Below are 22,003 nucleotides of genomic sequence, written 5' to 3'. Positions count from 1 at the left end.
CTGGGGATGCGGTGCCGGGAGTCCAGAGAGTGCTTTGGCACCAGTGGGGATGCACTGCAGTTACTCCAGAGACTGCACTGGCACCACTGGGGATGCAGTGCAGTGAGTCCAGAGAGTGCACTGGCACCACTGGGGATGCAGTGCAGTGAGTCCAGAGAGTGCACTGTCACCACTGGGGATGCACTGCAGTGAGTCCAGAGAGTGCACTGTCACCACTGGGGATGCAGTGCAGTGAGTCCACAGAGTGCACTGGCACCACTGGGGATGCAGTGCAGTGAGTCCAGAGAGTGCACTGGCACCACTGGGGATGCACTGCAGTGAATCCAGTGAGTGCACTGGCACCACTGGGGATGCAGTGCAGTGAGTCCAGAGAGTGCACTGGCACCACTGGGGATGCATTGCAGTGAGTCCAGAGAGTGCACTGGCACCACAGATGATGCAGTACAGTGAGTCCAGTGAGTGCACTGGCACCACTGGGGATGTAGTGCAGTGACTCGAGAGAGTGCACTTGCACCACTGGGAATGCAGTGCAGTGAGTCCAGAGAGTGCACTGGCAGCACTGGGGATGCACTGCAGTGAGTCCAGAGAGTGCACTGGCACCAATGGGGATGCACAGCAGTGAGTCCAGAGAGTGCACTGGCACCACTGGTGATGCACTGCAGTGAGTCCAGAGATTGCACTGGCACCACTGTGGATGCAGTGCAGTGAGTCCAGAGACTTCACTGGCACCACTGGGAATGCAGAGAAGTGAGTGCAGAGAGTGCACTGGCACCACTGGGGATGCAGTGCAGTGAGTCCAGAGAGTGCACTGGCACCACAGGTGATGCAGTGCAGTGAGTCCAGAGAGTGCACTGGCACCACCTGTGATGCAGTGCAGTGAGTCCAGAGAGTGCACTGGCACCAATGGGGCTGCAGTGCAGTGAGTCCAAAGAGTGCACTGGCACCACTGGGAATGCACTGCAGTGAGTCCAGAGAGTGCACTGGCACCACTGGTGATGCAGTACAGTGAGTCCAGAGAGTGCACTGGCACCACTGGGGATGCACTGCAGTGAGTCCAGAGAGTGCACTGGCACCACTGGGGATGCACTACAGTGAGTGCAGAGATTGCACTGGCACCACTGGGGATGCAGTGCAGTGAGTCCAGAGAGTGCACTGGCACCACTGGGGATGCAGTGCATTGAGTCCAGAGAGTGCACTGGCACAACTGGGGATGCACTTCAGTGAGTCCAGAGAGTGCACTGGCACCAGTGGGGATGCAGTGCAGTGAGTCCAGAGAGTGCACTGGCACCACTGGGGATGCACTGCAGTGAGTCCAGAGAGTACACTGGCACCAGTGGGGATGCAGTGCAGTGAGTCCAGAGAGTGCACTGGCACCACTGGGGATGCACTGCAGTGAGTCCAGAGAGTGCAATGGCACCACTGGGGATGTGTCCAGTGAGTCCAGTGAATGCACTGGGAACACTGGGGATGCAGTGCAGTGAGTCCAGAGAGTGCACTGGCACCACTGGGTGTGCAGTACAGTGAGTCCAGAGAGTGCACTGGCACCACTGGGGATGCACTGCAGTGAGTCCAGAGAGTGCACTGGCACCACTGGGGATGCCCTGCAGTGAGTCCAGAGAGTGCACTGGCACAATTGGGGATGCAGTGCAGTGAGTCCAGAGAGTGCACTGGCACCACTGGGGATGCAGTGCAGTGAGTCCAGAGAGTGCACTGGCACCACTGGGGCTTCTGTGCAGTGAGTCCAGAGAGTGCACTGGCACCACTGGGGATGCACTGCAGTGAGTCCAGAGAGTGCACTGGCACCACTGGGGATGCAGTGCAGTGAGTCCAGAGAGTGCACTGTCACCACTGGGGATTAAGTACAGTGAGTCCAGAGAGTGCACTGGCACCACTGGGGATGCGGTGCTGGGAGTCCAGAGAGTGCTTTGGCACCAATGGGGATGCAGTGCTGGGAGTCCAGAGAGTGCACTGGCACCACTGGGCATGCAGTGCAGTGAGTCCAGAGAGTGCACTGGCACCACTGGGGATGCACTGCAGTGAGTCCACAGAGTGCACTGGCACCAGTGGGTATGCAGTACAGTGAGTCCAGAGAGTGCACTGGCACCACTGGGCATGCAGTGCAGTGAGTCCAGAGAGTGCACTGGCACCACTGGGGATGCGGTGCTGGGAGTCCAGAGAGTGCTTTGGCACCAATGGGGATGCAGTGCAGTTACTCCAGAGACTGCACTGGCACCACCGGGGATGCAGTGCAGTGAGTCCAGAGAGTGCACTGGCACCACTGGGGATGCAGTGCAGTGAGTCCAGAGATTGCACTGGCACCACTGGGGATGCAGTGCTGTGACTCCAGAGAGCGCACTGGCTCCACTGGGGATGCAGTGCAGTGAGTCCAGAGAGTGCACTGGCACCACTGGGGATGCACTGATGTGAGCCCAGAGAGTGCACTGGCACCAGTGGGGATGCAGTGCAGTGAGTCCAGTGAGTGCACTGGCACCACTGGGGAAGCAGGGCAGTGAGTCCAGAGAGTGCAGTGGCACCAGTGGGGATGCACTGCAGTGAGTCCAGAGAGTGCACTGGCACCACTGGGGATGCAGTGCAGTGAGTCCAGAGAGTGCACTGGCACCACTGGGGATGCAGTGCATTGAGTCCAGAGAGTGCACTGGCACAACTGGGGATGCACTTCAGTGAGTCCAGAGAGTGCACTGGCACCAGTGGGGATGCAGTGCAGTGAGTCCAGAGAGTGCACTGGCACCACTGGGGATGCACTGCAGTGAGTCCAGAGAGTACACTGGCACCAGTGGGGATGCAGTGCTGTGAGTCCAGAGAGTGCACTGGCACCACTGGGGATGCACTGCAGTGAGTCCAGAGAGTGCAATGGCACCACTGGGGATGTGTCCAGTGAGTCCAGTGAGTGCACTGGGAACACTGGGGATGCAGTGCAGTGAGTCCAGAGAGTGCACTGGCACCACTGGGGATGCAGTGCAGTCAGTCCAGTGAGTGCACTGGCACCACTGGGTGTGCAGTACAGTGAGTCCAGAGAGTGCACTGGCACCACTGGGGATGCACTGCAGTGAGTCCAGACAGTGCACTGGCACCACTGGGGATGCCCTGCAGTGAGTCCAGAGAGTGCACTGGCACAATTGGGGATGCAGTGCAGTGAGTCCAGAGAGTGCACTGGCACCACTGGGGATGCAGTGCAGTGAGTCCAGAGAGTGCACTGGCACCACTGGGGCTTCTGTGCAGTGAGTCCAGAGAGTGCACTGGCACCACTGGGGATGCACTGCAGTGAGTCCAGAGAGTGCACTGGCACCACTGGGGATGCAGTGCAGTGAGTCCAGAGAGTGCACTGTCACCACTGGGGATTAAGTACAGTGAGTCCAGAGAGTGCACTGGCACCACTGGGGATGCGGTGCTGGGAGTCCAGAGAGTGCTTTGGCACCAATGGGGATGCAGTGCTGGGAGTCCAGAGAGTGCACTGGCACCACTGGGCATGCAGTGCAGTGAGTCCACAGAGTGCACTGGCACCAGTGGGTATGCAGTACAGTGAGTCCAGAGAGTGCACTGGCACCACTGGGCATGCAGTGCAGTGAGTCCAGAGAGTGCACTGGCACCACTGGGGATGCGGTGCTGGGAGTCCAGAGAGTGCTTTGGCACCAATGGGGATGCAGTGCAGTTACTCCAGAGACTGCACTGGCACCACCGGGGATGCAGTGCAGTGAGTCCAGAGAGTGCACTGGCACCACTGGGGATGCAGTGCAGTGAGTCCAGAGATTGCACTGGCACCACTGGGGATGCAGTGCTGTGACTCCAGAGAGCGCACTGGCTCCACTGGGGATGCAGTGCAGTGAGTCCAGAGAGTGCACTGGCACCACTGGGGATGCACTGCAGTGAGCCCAGAGAGTGCACTGGCACCAGTGGGGATGCACTGCAGTGAGTCCAGTGAGTGCACTGGCACCACTGGGGAAGCAGTGCAGTGAGTCCAGAGAGTGCAGTGGCACCACTGGGGATGCACTGCAGTGAGTCCAGAGAGTGCACTGGCACCACTGGGGATGCAGTGCAGTGAGTCCAGTGAGTGTACTGGCACCACTGGGGATGCACTGCAGTGAGTCCAGAGAGTGCACTGGCACCACTGAGAATGCACTTCAATGAGTCCAGAGAGTGCACTGGCACCACTGGGGATGCACTGCAGTGAGTCCAGAGAGTGCAGTGGCACCACTGGGGATGCAGTGCAGTGAGTCCAGACAGTGCTTTGGCACCAGTGGGGATGCACTGCAGTTACTCCAGAGAGTGCACTGGCACCACTGGGGATGCAGTGCAGTGAGTCCAGAGAGTGCACTGGCACCACTGGGGATGCAGTGCAGTGAGTCCAGAGAGTGCACTGTCACTACTGGGGATGCAGTGCAGTGAGTGCAGAGAGTGCACTGTCACCACTGGGGATGCAGTACAGTGAGTCCACAGAGTGCACTGGCACCACTGGGGATGCAGTGCAGTGAGTCCAGAGAGTGCACTGGCACCACTGGTGATGCACTGCTGTGAGTCCAGAGAGTGCTCTTGCACCACAGGTGATGCAGTGCAGTGACTCAAGAGAGTGCACTGGCAGCACTGGGGATGCAGTGCAGTGAGTCCAGAGAGTGCACTGGCACCACTGGAGATGCAGTTCAGTGAGTCCAGAGAGTGCAATGGCACCACTGCTGATGCAGTGCAGTGAGTCCAGAGAGTGCACTGGCTCCACTGGGGATGCACTGCAGTGAGTCCAGAGAGTGCACTGGCACCACTGGGGATGCACTGCAGTGAGTCCAGAGAGTGTACTGGCACCACTGGGGATGCACTGAAGTGAGTCCAGAGAGTGCACTGGCACCACTGAGAATGCACTTCAGTGAGTCCAGAGAGTGCACTGGCACCACTGGGGATGCACTGCAGTGAGTCCACAGAGTGCACTAGCACCACTGGGGATGCAGTACAGTGAGTCCAGAGAGTGCGCTGGAACCACTGGGGATGCAGTGCAGTGAGTCCAGAGAGTGCACTGGCACCACTGGGGATGCAGTGCAGTGAGTCCAGAGAGTGCACTGGCACCAGTGGGGATGCACTGCAGTGAGTCCAGTGAGTGCACTGGCACCACTGGGGATGCAGTGCAGTGAGTCCAGAGAGTGCACTGGCACCACTGGACATGCAGTGCAGTGAGTCCAGAGAGTGCAGTGGCACCACTAGGGATGCAGTGCAGTGAGTCCAGAGAGTGCACTGGCAGCACTGGGGATGCAGTGGAGTGAGTCCAGAGAGTGCACTGGCACCACTGGGGATGCACTTCAGTGAGTCCAGAGAGTGCACTGGCACCACTGGGGATGCAGTGCAGTGAGTCCAGAGAGTGCACTGGCACCACTGAGAATGCACTTCAGTGAGTCCAGAGAGTGCACTGGCACCACAGATGATGCAGTACACTGAGTCCAGTGAGTGCACTGGTACCACTTGGGATGCACTGCAGTGAGTCCAGAGAGTGCACTTGCACCACTGGGGATGCAGTGCAGTGAGTCCAGAGAGTGCACTGGCAGCACTGGGGATGCACTGCAGTGAGTCCAGAGAGTGCACTGGCAGCACTGGGGATGCAGTGCAGTGAGTCCAGAGAGTGCACTGGCACCACTGGTGATGCACTGCAGTGAGTCCAGAGATTGCACTGGCACCACTGTGGATGCAGTGCAGTGAGTCCAGAGACTTCACTGGCACCACTGGGCATGCAGAGAAGTGAGTGCAGAGAGTGCACTGGCACCACTGGGGATGCAGTGCAGTGAGTCCAGAGAGTGCACTGGCACCACTGGGGATGCAGTGCAGTGAGTCCAGAGAGTGCACTGGTACCACCTGTGATGCAGTGCAGTGAGTCCAGAGAGTGCACTGGCACCAATGGGGCTGCAGTGCAGTGAGTCCAAAGAGTGCACTGGCACCACTGGGAATGCACTGCAGTGAGTCCAGAGATTGCACTGGCACCACTGGTGATGCAGTACAGTGAGTCCAGAGAGTGCACTGGCACCACTGGGGATGCACTACAGTGAGTCCAGAGAGTGCACTGGCACCACTGGGGATGCACTTCAGTGAGTCCAGAGATTGCACTGGCACCACTGGGGATGCAGTGCAGTGAGTACAGAGAGTGCACTGGCACCACTGGGGATGCAGTGCATTGAGTCCAGAGAGTGCACTGGCACAACTGGGGATGCACTTCAGTGAGTCCAGAGAGTGCACTGACACCACTGGGGATGCAGTGCAGTGAGTCCAGAGAGTGCACTGGCACCACTGGGGATGCACTGCAGTGAGTCCAGAGAGTACACTGGCACCAGTGGGGATGCAGTGCAGTGAGTCCAGAGAGTGCACTGGCACCACTGGGGATGCACTGCAGTGAGTCCAGAGAGTGCACTGGCACCACTGGGGATGTGTCCAGTGAGTCCAGTGAGTGCACTGGCACCACTGGGGATGCAGTGGAGTGAGTCCAGAGAGTACACTGGCACCAGTGGGGATGCAGTGCAGTGAGTCCAGAGAGTGCACTGGCACCACTGGGAATGCAGTGCAGTCAGTCCAGTGAGTGCACTGGCACCACTGAGAATGCACTTCAGTGAGTCCAGAGAGTGCACTGGCACCACAGATGATGCAGTACACTGAGTCCAGTGAGTGCACTGGTACCACTGGGGATGTAGTGCAGTGACTCGAGAGAGTGCACTTGCACCACTGGGGATGCAGTGCAGTGAGTCCAGAGAGTGCACTGGCACCACTGGGGATGCACTGCAGTGAGTCCAGAGAGTGCACTGGCACCACTGGGGATGCAGTGCAGTGAGTCCAGAGAGTGCACTGGCACCACTGGTGATGCACTGCAGTGAGTCCAGAGATTGCACTGGCACCACTGTGGATGCAGTGCAGTGAGTCCAGAGACTTCACTGGCACCACTGGGCATGCAGAGAAGTGAGTGCAGAGAGTGCACTGGCACCACTGGGGATGCAGTGCAGTGAGTCCAGAGAGTGCACTGGCACCACTGGGGATGCACTGCAGTGAGTCCAGAGAGTGCACTGGTACCACCTGTGATGCAGTGCAGTGAGTCCAGAGAGTGCACTGGCACCAATGGGGCTGCAGTGCAGTGAGTCCAAAGAGTGCACTGGCACCACTGGGAATGCACTGCAGTGAGTCCAGAGATTGCACTGGCACCACTGGTGATGCAGTACAGTGAGTCCAGTGAGTGCACTGGCACCACTGGGGATGCACTGCAGTGAGTCCAGAGAGTGCACTGGCACCACTGGGGATGCACTTCAGTGAGTCCAGAGATTGCACTGGCACCACTGGGGATGCAGTGCAGTGAGTACAGAGAGTGCACTGGCACCACTGGGGATGCAGTGCATTGAGTCCAGAGAGTGCACTGGCACCACTGGGGATGCACTTCAGTGAGTCCAGAGAGTGCACTGACACCACTGGGGATGTGTCCAGTGAGTCCAGTGAGTGCACTGGCACCACTGGGGATGCAGTGCAGTGAGTCCAGAGAGTACACTGGCACCAGTGGGGATGCAGTGCAGTGAGTCCAGAGAGTGCACTGGCACCACTGGGGATGCAGTGCAGTCAGTCCAGTGAGTGCACTGGCACCACTGGGGGTGCAGTACAGTGAGTCCAGAGAGTGCACTGGCACCACTGGGGATGCACTGCAGTGAGTCCACAGAGTGCACTAGCACCACTGGGGATGCAGTGCAGTGAGTCCAGAGAGTGCGCTGGAACCACTGGGGATGCAGTGCAGTGAGTCCAGAGAGTGCACTGGCACCAGTGGGGATGCACTGCAGTGAGTCCAGTGAGTGCACTGGCACCACTGGGGATGCAGTGCAGTGAGTCCAGAGAGTGCACTGGCACCACTGGGGAAGCAGTGCAGTGAGTCCAGAGAGTGCAGTGGCACCACTAGGGATGCAGTGCAGTGAGTCCAAAGAGTGCACTGGCACCACTGGGGATGCAGTTCAGTGAGTCCAGAGAGTGCACTGGCACCACTGGAGATGCAGTGCAGTGAGTCCAGAGAGTGCACTGGCACCACTGAGAATGCACTTCAGTGAGTCCAGAGAGTGCACTGGCACCACTGGGGATGCAGTGCAGTGAGTCCAGAGGTTGCACTGGCACCACAGGGGATGCAGTGCTGTGACTCCAGAGAGCGCACAGGCACCACTGGGGATGCAGTGCAGTGAGTCCAGAGAGTGCACTGGCACCACTGGGGATGCACTGCAGTGAGTCCAGAGAGTGCACTGGCACCAGTGGGGATGCACTGCAGTGAGTCCAGTGAGTGCACTGGCACCACTAGGGAAGCAGTGCAGTGAGTCCAGAGAGTGCAGAGGCACCACTGGTGATGCAGTTTAGTGAGTCCAGAGAGTGCACTGGCACCACTGGGGATGCAGTGCAGTGAGTCCAGTGAGTGTACTGGCACCACTGGGGATGCACTGCAGTGAGTCCAGAGAGTGCACTGTCACCACTGGGGATGCAGTGCAGTGAGTCCACAGAGTGCACTGGCACCACTGGGGATGCAGTGCAGTGAGTCCAGAGAGTGCACTGGCACCACTGGGGATGCGGTGCCGGGAGTCCAGAGAGTGCTTTGGCACCAGTGGGGATGCACTGCAGTTACTCCAGAGACTGCACTGGCACCACTGGGGATGCAGTGCAGTGAGTCCAGAGAGTGCACTGGCACCACTGGGGATGCAGTGCAGTGAGTCCAGAGAGTGCACTGTCACCACTGGGGATGCAGTGCAGTGAGTCCACAGAGTGCACTGGCACCACTGGGGATGCAGTGCAGTGAGTCCAGAGAGTGCACTGGCACCACTGGGGATGCACTGCAGTGAATCCAGTGAGTGTACTGGCACCACTGGGGATACAGTGCAGTGAGTCCAGAGAGTGCACTGGCACCACTGGGGATGCAGTGCAGTGAGTCCAGAGAGTGCACTGGCACCACTGGGGATGCATTGCAGTGAGTCCAGAGAGTGCACTGGCACCACAGATGATGCAGTACAGTGAGTCCAGTGAGTGCACTGGTACCACTGGGGATGTAGTGCAGTGACTCGAGAGAGTGCACTTGCACCACTGGGGATGCAGTGCAGTGAGTCCAGAGAGTGCACTGGCACAACTGGGTATGCAGTGCAGTGAGTCCAGAGAGTGCACTGGCACCACTGGGGATGCAGTGCAGTGAGTCCAGAGAGTGCACTGGCACCAGTGGGGATGCACTGCAGTGAGTCCAGTGAGTGCACTGGCACCACTGTGGATGCAGTGCAGTGAGTCCAGAGACTTCACTGGCACCACTGGGAATGCAGAGAAGTGAGTGCAGAGAGTGCACTGGCACCACTGGGGATGCAGTGCAGTGAGTCCAGAGAGTGTACTGGCACCACCTGTGATGCAGTGCAGTGAGTCCAGAGAGTGCACTGGCACCAATGGGGCTGCAGTGCAGTGAGTCCAAAGAGTGCACTGGCACCACTGGGAATGCACTGCAGTGAGTCCAGAGAGTGCACTGGCACCACTGGTGATACAGTACAGTGAGTCCAGAGAGTGCACTGGCACCACTGGGGATGCACTGCAGTGAGTCCAGAGAGTGCACTGGCACCACTGGGGATGCACTTCAGTGAGTCCAGAGATTGCACTGGCACCACTGGGGATGCAGTGCAGTGAGTCCAGAGAGTGCACTGGCACCACTGGGGATGCAGTGCATTGAGTCCAGAGAGTGCACTGGCACAACTGGGGATGCACTTCAGTGAGTGCAGAGAGTGCACTGGCACCACTGGGGATGCACTGCAGTGAGTCCAGAGAGTACACTGGCACCAGTGGGGATGCACTTCAGTGAGTGCAGAGAGTGCACTGGCACCACTGGGGATGCACTGCAGTGAGTCCAGAGAGTGCACTGGCACCACTGGGGATGTGTCCAGTGAGTCCAGTGAGTGCACTGGCACCACTGGGGATGCAGTGCAGTGAGTCCAGAGAGTACACTGGCGCCAGTGGGGATGCAGTGCAGTGAGTCCAGAGAGTGCACTGGCACCACTGGGGATGCAGTGCAGTCAGTCCAGTGAGTGCACTGGCACCACTGGGGGTGCAGTACAGTGAGTCCAGAGAGTGCACTGGCACCACTGGGGATGCACTGCAGTGAGTCCACAGAGTGCACTAGCACCACTGGGGATGCAGTGCAGTGAGTCCAGAGAGTGCGCTGGCACCACTGGGGATGCAGTGCAGTGAGTCCAGAGAGTGCACTGGCACCAGTGGGGATGCACTGCAGTGAGTCCAGTGAGTGCACTGGCACCACTGGGGATGCAGTGCAGTGAGTCCAGAGAGTGCACTGGCACCACTGGGGAAGCAGTGCAGTGAGTCCAGAGAGTGCAGTGGCACCACTAGGGATGCAGTGCAGTGAGTCCAGAGAGTGCACTGGCAGCACTGGGGATGCAGTGCAGTGAGTCCAGAGAGTGCACTGGCACCACTGGGGATGCAGTGCAGTGAGTCCAGAGAGTGCACTGGCACCACTGGGGATGCAGTGCAGTGAGTCCAGAGAGTGCACTGGCACCACTGAGAATGCACTTCAGTGAGTCCAGAGAGTGCACTGGCACCACTGGGGATGCAGTGCAGTGAGTCCAGAGATTGCACTGGCACCACTGGGGATGCAGTGCTGTGACTCCAGAGAGCGCACAGGCACCACTGGGGATGCAGTGCAGTGAGTCCAGAGAGTGCACTGGCACCACTGGGGATGCACTGCAGTGAGCCCAGAGAGTGCACTGGCACCAGTGGGGATGCACTGCAGTGAGTCCAGTGAGTGCACTGGCACCACTGGGGAAGCAGTGCAGTGAGTCCAGAGAGTGCAGAGGCACCACTGGTGATGCAGTTTAGTGAGTCCAGAGAGTGCACTGGCACCACTGGGGATGCACTGCAGTGAGTCCAGAGAGTGCACTGGCACCACTGAGAATGCACTTCAGTGAGTCCAGAGAGTGCACTGGCACCACTGGGGATGCACTGCAGTGAGTCCAGAGAGTGCACTGGCACCACTGGGGATGCAGTGCTGTGACTCCAGAGAGTGCACTGGCACCACTGGGGATGCTAGGCCTAGGAAGTGCTGGGGGAAGAACTTTAGGTTTACTCCTGTAAATATTACCCCGAAGTGGGCTTTTGCTCATGTTTGGTGTAGGGTAAACCCAGTGAGTAGTGGGAATCAGTGAGTAAATCCTGCTAGAATGGCAAAGACGGCGCCTATGGATAGGACGTAGTGGAAGTGGGCAACTACGTAGTACGTGTCGTGCAGGGCGATGTCTAGGGAAGAGTTTGCAAGAACGATTCCTGTTAATCCTCCGATGGTAAATAGGAAGATAAATCCTAGAGCTCATAGTATTGGGGGGGGTCTCATTTGATTGTTCCTCCGTGCAGGGTGGCTAGTCAGCTAAATACTTTGATTCCAGTAGGGATGGCAATGATTATAGTGGCTGATGTAAAGTAGGCTCGGGTATCAACGTCTATTCCTACTGTAAACATGTGGTGAGCTCAGACGATGAATCCTAGGAAGCCGATGGATAGTATGGCTCAGACTATTCCCATGTAGCCGAAGGGCTCCTTTTTGCCTGAGTAGTATGTGACTACGTGTGAGATGATTCCGAACCCCGGTAGGATCAGAATATAGACTTCTGGGTGTCCGAAGAATCAGAATAGGTGTTGGTACAGGATTGGGTCTCCTCCTCCAGCGGGGTCGAAGAATGTGGTGTTTAGGTTTCGATCAGTTAGTAATATTGTAATACCGGCGGCGAGTACGGGGAGTGATAGAAGGAGTAGGATGGCGGTAATTAGTACGGATCAGACAAATAGTGGGGTTTGGTATTGTGAGAGTGCGGGGGGTTTTATGTTGATGGCTGTGGTGATAAAGTTGATGGCCCCAAGGATGGAGGAGATACCGGCTAAGTGGAGTGAGAAGATAGCCAGGTCTACTGAAGCTCCGGCGTGGGCAAGGTTACCTGCTAGGGGAGGGTAGACAGTTCAGCCTGTGCCGGCGCCAGCTTCTACAGTGGATGAGGCTAGTAGGAGGAGGAATGATGGGGGGAGGAGTCAAAAGCTTATGTTGTTTATTCGCGGGAATGCTATGTCGGGGGCACCGATTATGAGGGGGACTACTCAGTTGCCGAATCCTCCAATCATGATGGGTATGACTATAAAGAAGCTTATTACAAAGGCGTGAGCGGTAACGATTACATTGTAAATTTGGTCGTCGCCTAGGAGAGTTCCTGGTTGTCCTAGTTCTGCGCGGATTAATAGGCTGAGTGCGGTGCCGACTATTCCTGCTCATGCCCCGAAGATGAGGTACAGGGTGCCAATATCCTTATGGTTAGTGGAAAATAGTCATCGGTTGATGAAGGTGACGGGTAAGATGGCTGAGTGTTGAAGCGTTAGGCTGTAGTCCTTTTTACAGAGGTTTAATTCCTCTTCTTATCGGCTCTGTAGTGAAATTCATGTTGAGTTGCAAGCTCATCGATGCGCACTAGGGTGCGTCAGGGTCTTTGTAGGCAGAAGCCAATTGGTTTAGGCATTTAGCTGTTAACTAGAGTTTTGTGGGATCGAAGCCCATCTGTCTAGGGAGGCTTTAGCTTAATTAAAGCGTCTGACTTGCATTCAGAAGATACAGGTTAATATTCTGTAAGTCTTAATGTGCAGAAACTAAGAGGGTTTAACTCTTATTTAAGGCTTTGAAGGCCTTCGGTTTGGGGTGATATCCTAAGTTTCTAGACAATGGCATGTATTATTGGGGACAGGGGAAGTAAGAGGATTGATAGTGAGGCAAGGACCGCAGTAGGTGTGCTTGGGGCTTTGCTAGTGTATCATTGTTTTATGTGGTTAGAGGAGTTGGGGGGAAGGGTAATTGTTGAGTGGTATGCGAGGCGTAGGTAGAAGAAGAGGCTGAGCAGTGATAGCATGGCAATTGCCATGGCTGCTGGTGTTATTTCCTGTTTAGTTAGTTCTTGGATGATAAGTCACTTTGGTATAAAGCCTGTTAATGGGGGGAGGCCTGCTAGGGATAAAAGTACTAGTATTAGGGTGGCGTTTAGCACTGGGGTTTTTGTTCATGAGGTTGTGATCATGGATAGGTTAAGGGCTTTGATTTTGTTAAGGGCTAGGAATACGGCTGATGTTATGATTGTGTATAGGTAGAAGGTAAGTAAGGCCAATTTGGGGCTGTAAACTAGGATGATGGCGATTCAGCCTAAGTGGGAGATGGACGAGAAGGCTAGGATTTTGCGTGTTTGTGTTTGATTCAGTCCTATTCAGCCTCCTAGTGCTGTTGAGGCTAGGGCCATGGCGGTGAGTAGAGCTGGGTCGAGGGATTTGGATATTAGTAGGAGCAGGGTTAGTGGGGGGAATTTTATGAGGGTCGAGAGTAGCAGGGCTGTTATTAGTGGCGATCCTTGTAGTACTTCTGGGAATCAGAAGTGAAATGGCACTAGGCCCAGTTTAATAGCGATTGCTGCTGTCAGTAGTAGACAGGAGGTTGGGTGGTTTATTTGTGTGATGTCTCATTGGCCGGTGACTCAGGCATTGGTTATGCTAGAGAATAGGACCAGGGCGGAAGCAGCTGCTTGGGTTAGGAAGTATTTCGTTGCGGCTTCTACTGCTCGTGGGTGGTGGGATTTGGCAATTAGGGGAATGATGGCTAGTGCGTTGATCTCCAGTCCTGTCCAGGCCAGAACTCAGTGGTTGCTGGAAATTGTGATTGTGGTGCCCAAGATGAGGCTGAAGGTTATGATTGGGGTCGCGTAAGGGTTCATTAGTAGAGGAGGGGGTTAAACCATCATTTTCGGGGTATGGGCCCGATAGCTTGATTAGCTGACTCTACTAGAAAATAATATAAGGGAAGTATGGAGAATTTTGATTTCTCTTGTGTGGGTTCAATTCCTACTTTTCTAAGGTCAACAGGAAATGAGAGGGCTGTTATACCTCTATGTTCACTTTATCATAGTGACCCTTTGTAGTTCAGGCACATTTCCTTATGTAAGGAGGTAGGCCTGCATAGCAGATAGGTATGCTGATGTGTCAGAGGCACAGAGCTAGTGTGAGGGGTAGGAAGTTTTTTCATAGTAGGTGCATTAGTTGGTCATATCGGAATCGTGGGTATGAAGCTCGGACCCATAAGAAACCAGAAGATAGTAGGAGGACTTTTGTGGCTAGGATGACGGGGAATAGTTCTGTGGGTGGCCCTAGGGCGCTTGGGTTTAGGAATATGATGGCTGTAAGTGTATTTATTAGCATAATGTTCGCATATTCAGCTAGGAAGAATAAGGCGAAGGGTCCTGCGGCGTATTCAACGTTAAACCCTGAGACTAGCTCAGATTCACCCTCTGTGAGGTCAAAAGGAGCTCGGTTTGTCTCTGCTAGGGTGGATACGTATCATATTATTGCTAGGGGTCATGAGGAGAAAATGAAGTATAGAGGCTCCTGTACGATGGCAAAGGAGCTGAGTGTGTAGCTTCCGCTTAGTATGATTATTGATAGCAGGATTATGGCCAGTGTCACTTCGTATGAAATGGTCTGTGCTACTGCCCGTAGGGCTCCGATTAGTGCGTATTTTGAGTTCGAGGCTCAGCCCGATCATAGGACTGAGTAGACGGCTAGGCTTGACATGGCTATTAGGAAGAGAACTCCGAGGTTTAGATCTGCTAGGGGAAATGGGAGTGGTAGTGGTGCTCAAGTGGTGAGGGCTAGGACAAGGGCTAGTATTGGTATCAGAATGAATAGAAGTGGGGAAGAGGTAGAGGGTCGGATGGGCTCTTTGGTAAATAGTTTCAGTCCGTCCGCAAATGGTTGAAGTAGGCCAAAAGGCCCGACAACGTTAGGGCCTTTGCGGGATTGTATGTAGCTTAGGATTTTCCGTTCTACTAGGGTTAGGAAGGCTACGGCAATCAGGATTGGGATGATGTATAGGAGGGATATAATGAGGCAGCTTAGTGTTGTTATTTGAATCATGGGTGAAGCTAGGGAGAGGATTTGAACCTCTGGGGAAAGGGCTTAAGCCTTCTGCACTTGCCGGGCTCTGCCACTCTAGCTGGTCCTTTTCTAGGATTGAAAGTGGTGGGGGAAGGCCCTCTTCACGGTTTAGTTGGTTTCACTGCTTAGAGGGGGGGGGCGTGCTTGTGGTATTGGCCCCACTTTCCCGGTCCTTTCGTACTGGGGAGAGTGTGTCATAGATAGAAACCGACCTGGATTGCTCCGGTCTGAACTCAGATCACGTAGGACTGTTAATCGTTGAACAAACGAACCCTTAATAGCGGCTGCACCATTAGGATGTCCTGATCCAACATCGAGGTCGTAAACCCCCCTGTCGATATGGGCTCTTGAGGGGGATTGCGCTGTTATCCCTGGGGTAGCTTGGTCCATTAATCAATTATATTGGGTCTGGTCACTGTTAGCACTTTGAGGGGTAGCTCTAGGTAAAGAGGTATGGTCTTGTTTTTGGAGGATTTGTTCTCCTCCAAGGTCGCCCCAACCGAAAAATATCGACCAGGCTCTGCGATGGTAGTGGCCCCAGTGGGGTTGATTGAGGATTCGCGGTGGTCGTTGATTTTTAAGTTCCACAGGGTCTTCTCGTCTTATGTTCACATCCCCGCTTTTGCCCTGGGGATGCACTGCAGTGAGTCCAGAGAGTGCACTGGCACCACTGGGGATGCAGTGCAGTGAGTCCAGAGAGTGCACTGGCACCACTGGAGATGCACTGCAGTGAGTCCAGAGAGTGCACTGGCACCACTGGGGATGCAGTGCAGTGAGTCCAGAGAGTGCACTGGCACCACTGGGGATGCACTGCAGTGAGTCCAGAGAGTGCACTGGCACCACTGGGGATGAACTGCAGTGAGTCCAGAGATTGCACTGGCACCACTGTGGATGCAGTGCAGTGAGTCCAGAGACTTCACTGGCACCACTGGGAATGCAGTGCAGTGAGTACAGAGAGTGCACTGGCACCACCGGGGATGCACTGCAGTGAGTCCAGAGAGTGCACTGGCACCACTGGGGATGCACTACAGTGAGTCCAGAGATTGTACCATCACCACTGGGGATGCAGTGCAGTGAGTCCAGAGAGTGCACTGGCACCACTGGGGATGCAGTGCATTGAGTCCAGAGAGTGCACTGGCACCACTGGGGATGCACTTCAGTGAGTCCAGAGAGTGCACTGGCACCACTGGGGATGCAGTTCAGTGAGTCCAGAGAGTGCACTGGCACCACTGGGGATGCAGTCCAGTGAGTCCAGTGAGTGCACTGGCACCACTGGGGATGCAGTGCAGTGAGTCCAGAGAGTGCACTGGCACCACTGGGGATGCAGTGCAGTGAGTCCAGAGAGTGCACTGGCACCACTGGGGATGCAGTGCAGTGAGTCCAGAGAGTGCACTGGCACCACTGGAGATGCACTGCAGTGAGTCCAGAGAGTGCACTGGCACCACTGGGGATGCAGTGCAGTGAGTCCAGAGAGTGCACTGGCACCACTGGGGATGCACTGCAGTGAGTCCAGAGAGTGCACTGGCACCACTGGGGATGAACTGCAGTGAGTCCAGAGATTGCACTGGCACCACTGTGGATGCAGTGCAGTGAGTCCAGAGACTTCACTGGCACCACTGGGAATGCAGTGCAGTGAGTACAGAGAGTGCACTGGCACCACCGGGGATGCACTGCAGTGAGTCCAGAGAGTGCACTGGCACCACTGGGGATGCACTACAGTGAGTCCAGAGATTGTACCATCACCACTGGGGATGCAGTGCAGTGAGTCCAGAGAGTGCACTGGCACCACTGGGGATGCAGTGCATTGAGTCCAGAGAGTGCACTGGCACCACTGGGGATGCACTTCAGTGAGTCCAGAGAGTGCACTGGCACCACTGGGGATGCAGTTCAGTGAGTCCAGAGAGTGCACTGGCACCACTGGGGATGCAGTCCAGTGAGTCCAGTGAGTGCACTGGCACCACTGGGGATGCTGTGCAGTGAGTCCAGAGAGTGCACTGACACCACCGGGGATTCACTGTAGTGAGTCCAGAGAGTGCACTGGCACCACCTGTGATGCAGTACAGTGAGTCCAGTGAGTGCACTGGCACCACTGGGGATGCAGTGCTGTGACTCCGGAGAGCGCACTGGCACCACTGGGGATGCAGTGCAGTCAGTCCAGTGAGTGCACTGACACCACTGGGGATGCACTTCAGTGACTCGAGAGAGTGCACTGGCACCACTGGCGATGCACTGCAGTGAGTCCAGAGACTGCACTGGCACCACTGGGGATGCACTGCAGTGAGTCCAGAGAGTGCACTGGCACCACTGGGGATGCAGTGCAGTGAGTCCAGAGAGTGCACTGGCACCACTGGGGATGCAGTGCAGTGAGTCCAGAGACTGCACTGGCACCACTGGGGATGCACTGCAGTGAGTCCAGAGACTGCACTGGCACCACTGGGGATGCACTGCAGTGAGTCCAGAGAGTGCACTGGCACCACTGGGGATGCAGTGCAGTGAGTCCAGAGAGTGCACTGGCACCACTGGTGATGCAGTCCAGTGAGTCCAGTGAATGCACTGGCACCACTGGGGATGCTGTGCAGTGAGTGCAGAGAGTGCACTGGCACCACCTGTAATGCAGTACAGTGTGTCCAGTGAGTGCACTGGCACCACTGGGGATGCAGTGCTGTGACTCCGGAGAGCGCACTGGCACCACTGGGGATGCAGTGCAGTCAGTCCAGTGAGTGCACTGGCACCACTGGGGATGCAGTGCAGTGAGTGCAGAGAGTGCAATGGCACCAATGGGGATGCACTTCAGTGAGTCCAGAGAGTGCACTGGCACCACTGGGGATGCAGTGCAGTGAGTCCAGAGAGTGCACTGGCACCACTGGGGATGCCCTGCAGTGAGTCCAGAGAGTGCACTGGCACCACTGGGGATGCAGTGCAGTGAGTCCAGAGAGTGCACTGGCACCACTGGGGATGCACTGCAGTGAGTCCAGCGTGTGCACTGGCACCACTGGGGATGCAGTACAGTGAGTCCAGAGAGAGCACTGGCACCACTGGGGATGCACTACAGTGAGTCCACAGAGTGCACTGGCACCACTGGGGATGCAGTGCAGTGAGTCCAGAGAGTGCACTGGCACCACTGGGGATGCAGTGCTGTGACTCCAGAGAGCGCACTGGCACCACTGGGGATGCAGTGCAGTGAGTGCAGAGAGTGCACTGGCACCACTGGGGATGGGTTTCAAGCCAACTGCATTAACCGCTCATGCTTCTTTCTTATGAGACGTTAGTAAACCAATTACATAGCCTTGTCAAGACTAAATCACAGGTAAAAATCCTGTACATCTCATGTGGCCAACCACTCCCAACTAGGATTCCAAGAACCAGGAGGTTCGGTGAAAATAGGGCTAGTGCTATTAGAGGGGTGATTATTAGGGTAAGCCCTAAGCTGTCTTTCATGGAGAAGTGTGGGTGGAATGGGATTTTGTCGCAGTCTGATACGATTCCTAGTGGGTTATTTGAGCCTGATTCGTGTAGGAAGGTTAGGTGGACTAGGGTGATTCCTGCAATTAGGAAGGGCAGTAGGAAGTGGATGGCGAAGAATCGGGTTAAGGTTGGATTGTCTACTGAGAATCCTCCTCAGGCTCATTCTACTAGAGTTTGCCCAATGTACGGGATGGCTGAGAATAGGTTGGTGATTACGGTGGCCCCTCAGAATGACATTTGTCCTCATGGTAGGACATACCCTACGAAGGCAGTTGCTATTAGGGTGAGTAGGAGGATTAATCCTGTGTTTCAGGTTTCTTTGTATAGGTAGGAGCCGTAGTAGAGGCCTCGTCCGATGTGTAAGTAGATGCAGATAAAGAAGAGCGAAGCACCATTGGCGTGGAGGTTGCGGATGAGCCATCCGTACTGGACGTCTCGGCATGTGTGAGCTACTGAGGAGAAGGCGAGTGAAGTGTCTGCGGTGTAGTGTATGGCTAGTAGCAGGCCTGTTAGGATTTGTGTGGCTAAGCAGATGGCTAGAAGGGAGCCGAAGTTTCATCAGGCAGAGATGTTGGAGGGGGCAGGTAGGTCGATTAGGGAGTTGTTGATTATTTTTAGTAGGGGATGGGATTTGCGGATGTTAGAGGCCATTAGTGAGTCTGTGTGTTATTAGGATTATTACCAGGATGGAGAGGGCGAAGGATCCTAGGTAGGCCTTAATTAGCCCTGTGTGTATTGAGGTTGCGGCTTTGCTTGCGGCTACTTGTAGTTCAGCAAGGCCCTCTGGCCCTATTTTTTTGAGTCAGGAGAGGTCGATCAAGTGTAGGGCAATGTTTTGTCCCTTTTCTAGTAGGTTTTTGGAGAAGAATCGGTGTACTAGGGGGTTGAAGTACCCTAATGCAGAGGAGAAGTTTATGAGGGGGGTTGGTTTGGGGTGAGTGAGGGTGTGTGTTATGTTCGATAGTTCTAGGGCTAGGATGATTCCTAGGATTGTTATGAGGATGGCAGCAGTTTTGGTGATAAGGGGTATGGTTATTGGGGGGGTTTTGGTTGGTGTGATGAAAGAGGTAATGATTATTCCTGCTGTAATGCTGCCTAGGGCGAGTCGGGTTAGGGGGGCGGTGATTAGTGGGTTGTTTTCGTTTATTGATACTATTGGGGGGATTCGGGTTTGTCCAGCTTGGACTAGGATGGTTATGCGGATGCTGTAGGTTGCGGTGAATGCTGTGGCTATAAGGGTTAGGAGTAGGGCTCAAGTATTTAGGTATGATGTGTTTAAGCTTTCGATGATGAGGTCTTTTGAGTAGAATCCGGCTAGGAATGGGGTTCCTATCAGCGCCAGGTTTCCGATGGTTAGGCAGGAAGTAGTGACTGGGAGTATTTTCTGTAGGCCTCCTATCTTTCGGATATCTTGTTCTCCGTTTAGGTTGTGGATGATAGACCCTGAGCATAGGAATAGTATGGCTTTAAAGAAGGCATGGGTTGAGATGTGTAGGAAGGCTAGTTGTGGGAGGTTTAGTCCGATAGTGACTATTATTAGTCCTAGTTGGCTGGATGTTGAGAAAGCAATGATTTTTTTGATGTCATTTTGGGTTAGGGTGCATGTGGCAGCGAATAGGGTTGATAGAGCACCTAGGCATAGGCAGGCAGTTAGGGCTGTCTGGTTGGTGGCTAGCAGGGGGTGCATGCGGATGAGCAGGAAGATTCCGGCTACTACTATGGTACTGGAGTGCAGTAGGGCTGATACTGGGGTGGGGCCTTCTATTGCTGCGGGCAGTCATGGGTGGAGTCCAAATTGGGCGGATTTTCCTGCGGCTGCGAGGATTAATCCTATGAGGGGGAGGATTGGGGTTTGGTGGGGGTGTACGGCTTGTTGGATCTCTCAGGTGTTGAATGTTGAAGCTAGTCATGCTATGCTCAGGATCAGTCCGATGTCTCCGATTCGGTTGTAGATTACGGCTCGTAGGGCGGCGGTGTTGGCATCTGCTCGGCCTTGTCATCAGCCGATGAGAAGGAAGGACATGATTCGTACTCCTTCCCAGCCTACGAATAGGAGGAATATGTTGTTTGCGGTTGTTAGGAGGAGTATGGCGACTAGGAATGTCAGTAGGTAGGTGAAAAATTTTGTTACGTATGGCTCTGAGGCCATGTATCATATGGCGAATTGTAGGATTGATCATGTTACAAATAGGGCGATTGGAAGAAATGTTATTGAGTATTGGTCTATTTTTAGGCTCAGGGGGATTTTAAAGTTTATAATGAATTTTCACTCCCAGTGGCAGGTGACAGATTCTACTCCCGAGTAGATGAATGCGGTTGTAGGGGCTAGGCTAATTAGGAATGCGGTTTTAACAGCGCGGGTGGTGGCTTGTGGGGTGTTTTTAAAGTTTTTAAATAGAAATGGCAGGATGATTGGGGTTAGGAGGATTGTCAGCGTGAGTAGTGTGAGGGAGTTGATTAGTAGTGTGGGGTTCACTACTTTTACTTGGATTTGCACCAAGATGGGTGGTTCCTAAGACCAGTGGATTGCTGTTATCCTTTAAAAGTAAGGGGGCTGAGGTTTTAGGCTCAGATGTAAGAGTTAGCAGCTCTTGTTGGTTAAACCCTCCCCTCGGCAGGTAAGAAGGTTTGAACTTCTATTCTTAGAATCACAGTCTAATGTTTGGTTTAAACTATACTTGCATGAGGGGATTCCGGAGATCAGTTCGGGTTTGAGGATTAGGAGGAATATTGGGATAATGTGGAGTGTTATGAGCAGGTGTTCTCGCGTGGTTGAGTTTTGCATAGATGTGATGTGGGAGGGGATTGAGCCTCGTTGGGTCATTAGTAGTATGAATAAGGTGTAGGAGGCGGTTAGTAGGGTTGCGATTCCTGTTAGGATGATCGTGAAGGCAGATCAGTTGAATAAGGTGATTATAATGGTTAGCTCTGCTATGAGGTTTGTTGTTGGGGGTAAGGCTATGTTTGTTAGATTGGCCAGCAATCATCAGGTAGCTATGAGTGGTAGGAGAGGTTGTAGGCCTCGTGTGAGTAATAGAATTCGGCTGTGCGTACGTTCATAGTTTGTGTTGGCTAGGCAGAATAGTATGGAGGAAGTTAGTCCATGGGAAATTATTAGGATCATTGCCCCTGAGAATGATCAGTGGGTTTGGATTATTCCTGCGGCGATAACTAGGCCTATGTGGCTAACGGATGAATAAGCGATTAGTGATTTTAGGTCTGTCTGTCGTAGGCAGATTGAGCTAGTCATTAGGGCGCCTCATAGGGCCAGGGTTAGGAAGGGGTAGTGCAGGAGGTTGGACAGTGGGCCCATAAATAGAGTGACTCGTATAATTCCGTATCCTCCTAGCTTTAGTAGTAGGGCGGCGAGGAGTATTGAGCCTGCGATGGGTGCTTCTACGTGGGCTTTTGGCAGTCAGAGGTGTAGGCCGTATAGTGGGGCTTTTACTATGAATGCTATGAGCAGTGCTAGACCTGATAGTATTCCTGTCCATGAGGTGGATAGGGTTGGGTGGGTTAGTTGTAGGGTTGGCAGGTGCAGGGTGCCAATTTTCACGTATAG

General features: G+C 54.5%; 1 long non-coding RNA gene across 1 annotated transcript in view; it reads right to left on the bottom strand.

The window, feature by feature from the left end:
• LOC308193025 overlaps positions 1–22,003 on the bottom strand; it is a 471,820-nt gene that overhangs the window by 149,941 nt on the left and 299,876 nt on the right. The window lies entirely within an intron of this gene.

The sequence above is a fragment of the Anser brachyrhynchus genome (assembly GCF_964034855.1).
Source record: "Anser brachyrhynchus genome assembly, chromosome: 3".
Lineage (NCBI taxonomy): Eukaryota > Metazoa > Chordata > Aves > Anseriformes > Anatidae > Anser > Anser brachyrhynchus.
Note: the sequence above shows the minus strand (reverse complement) of the source record. Positions and strands in the feature narration are given on the sequence as shown.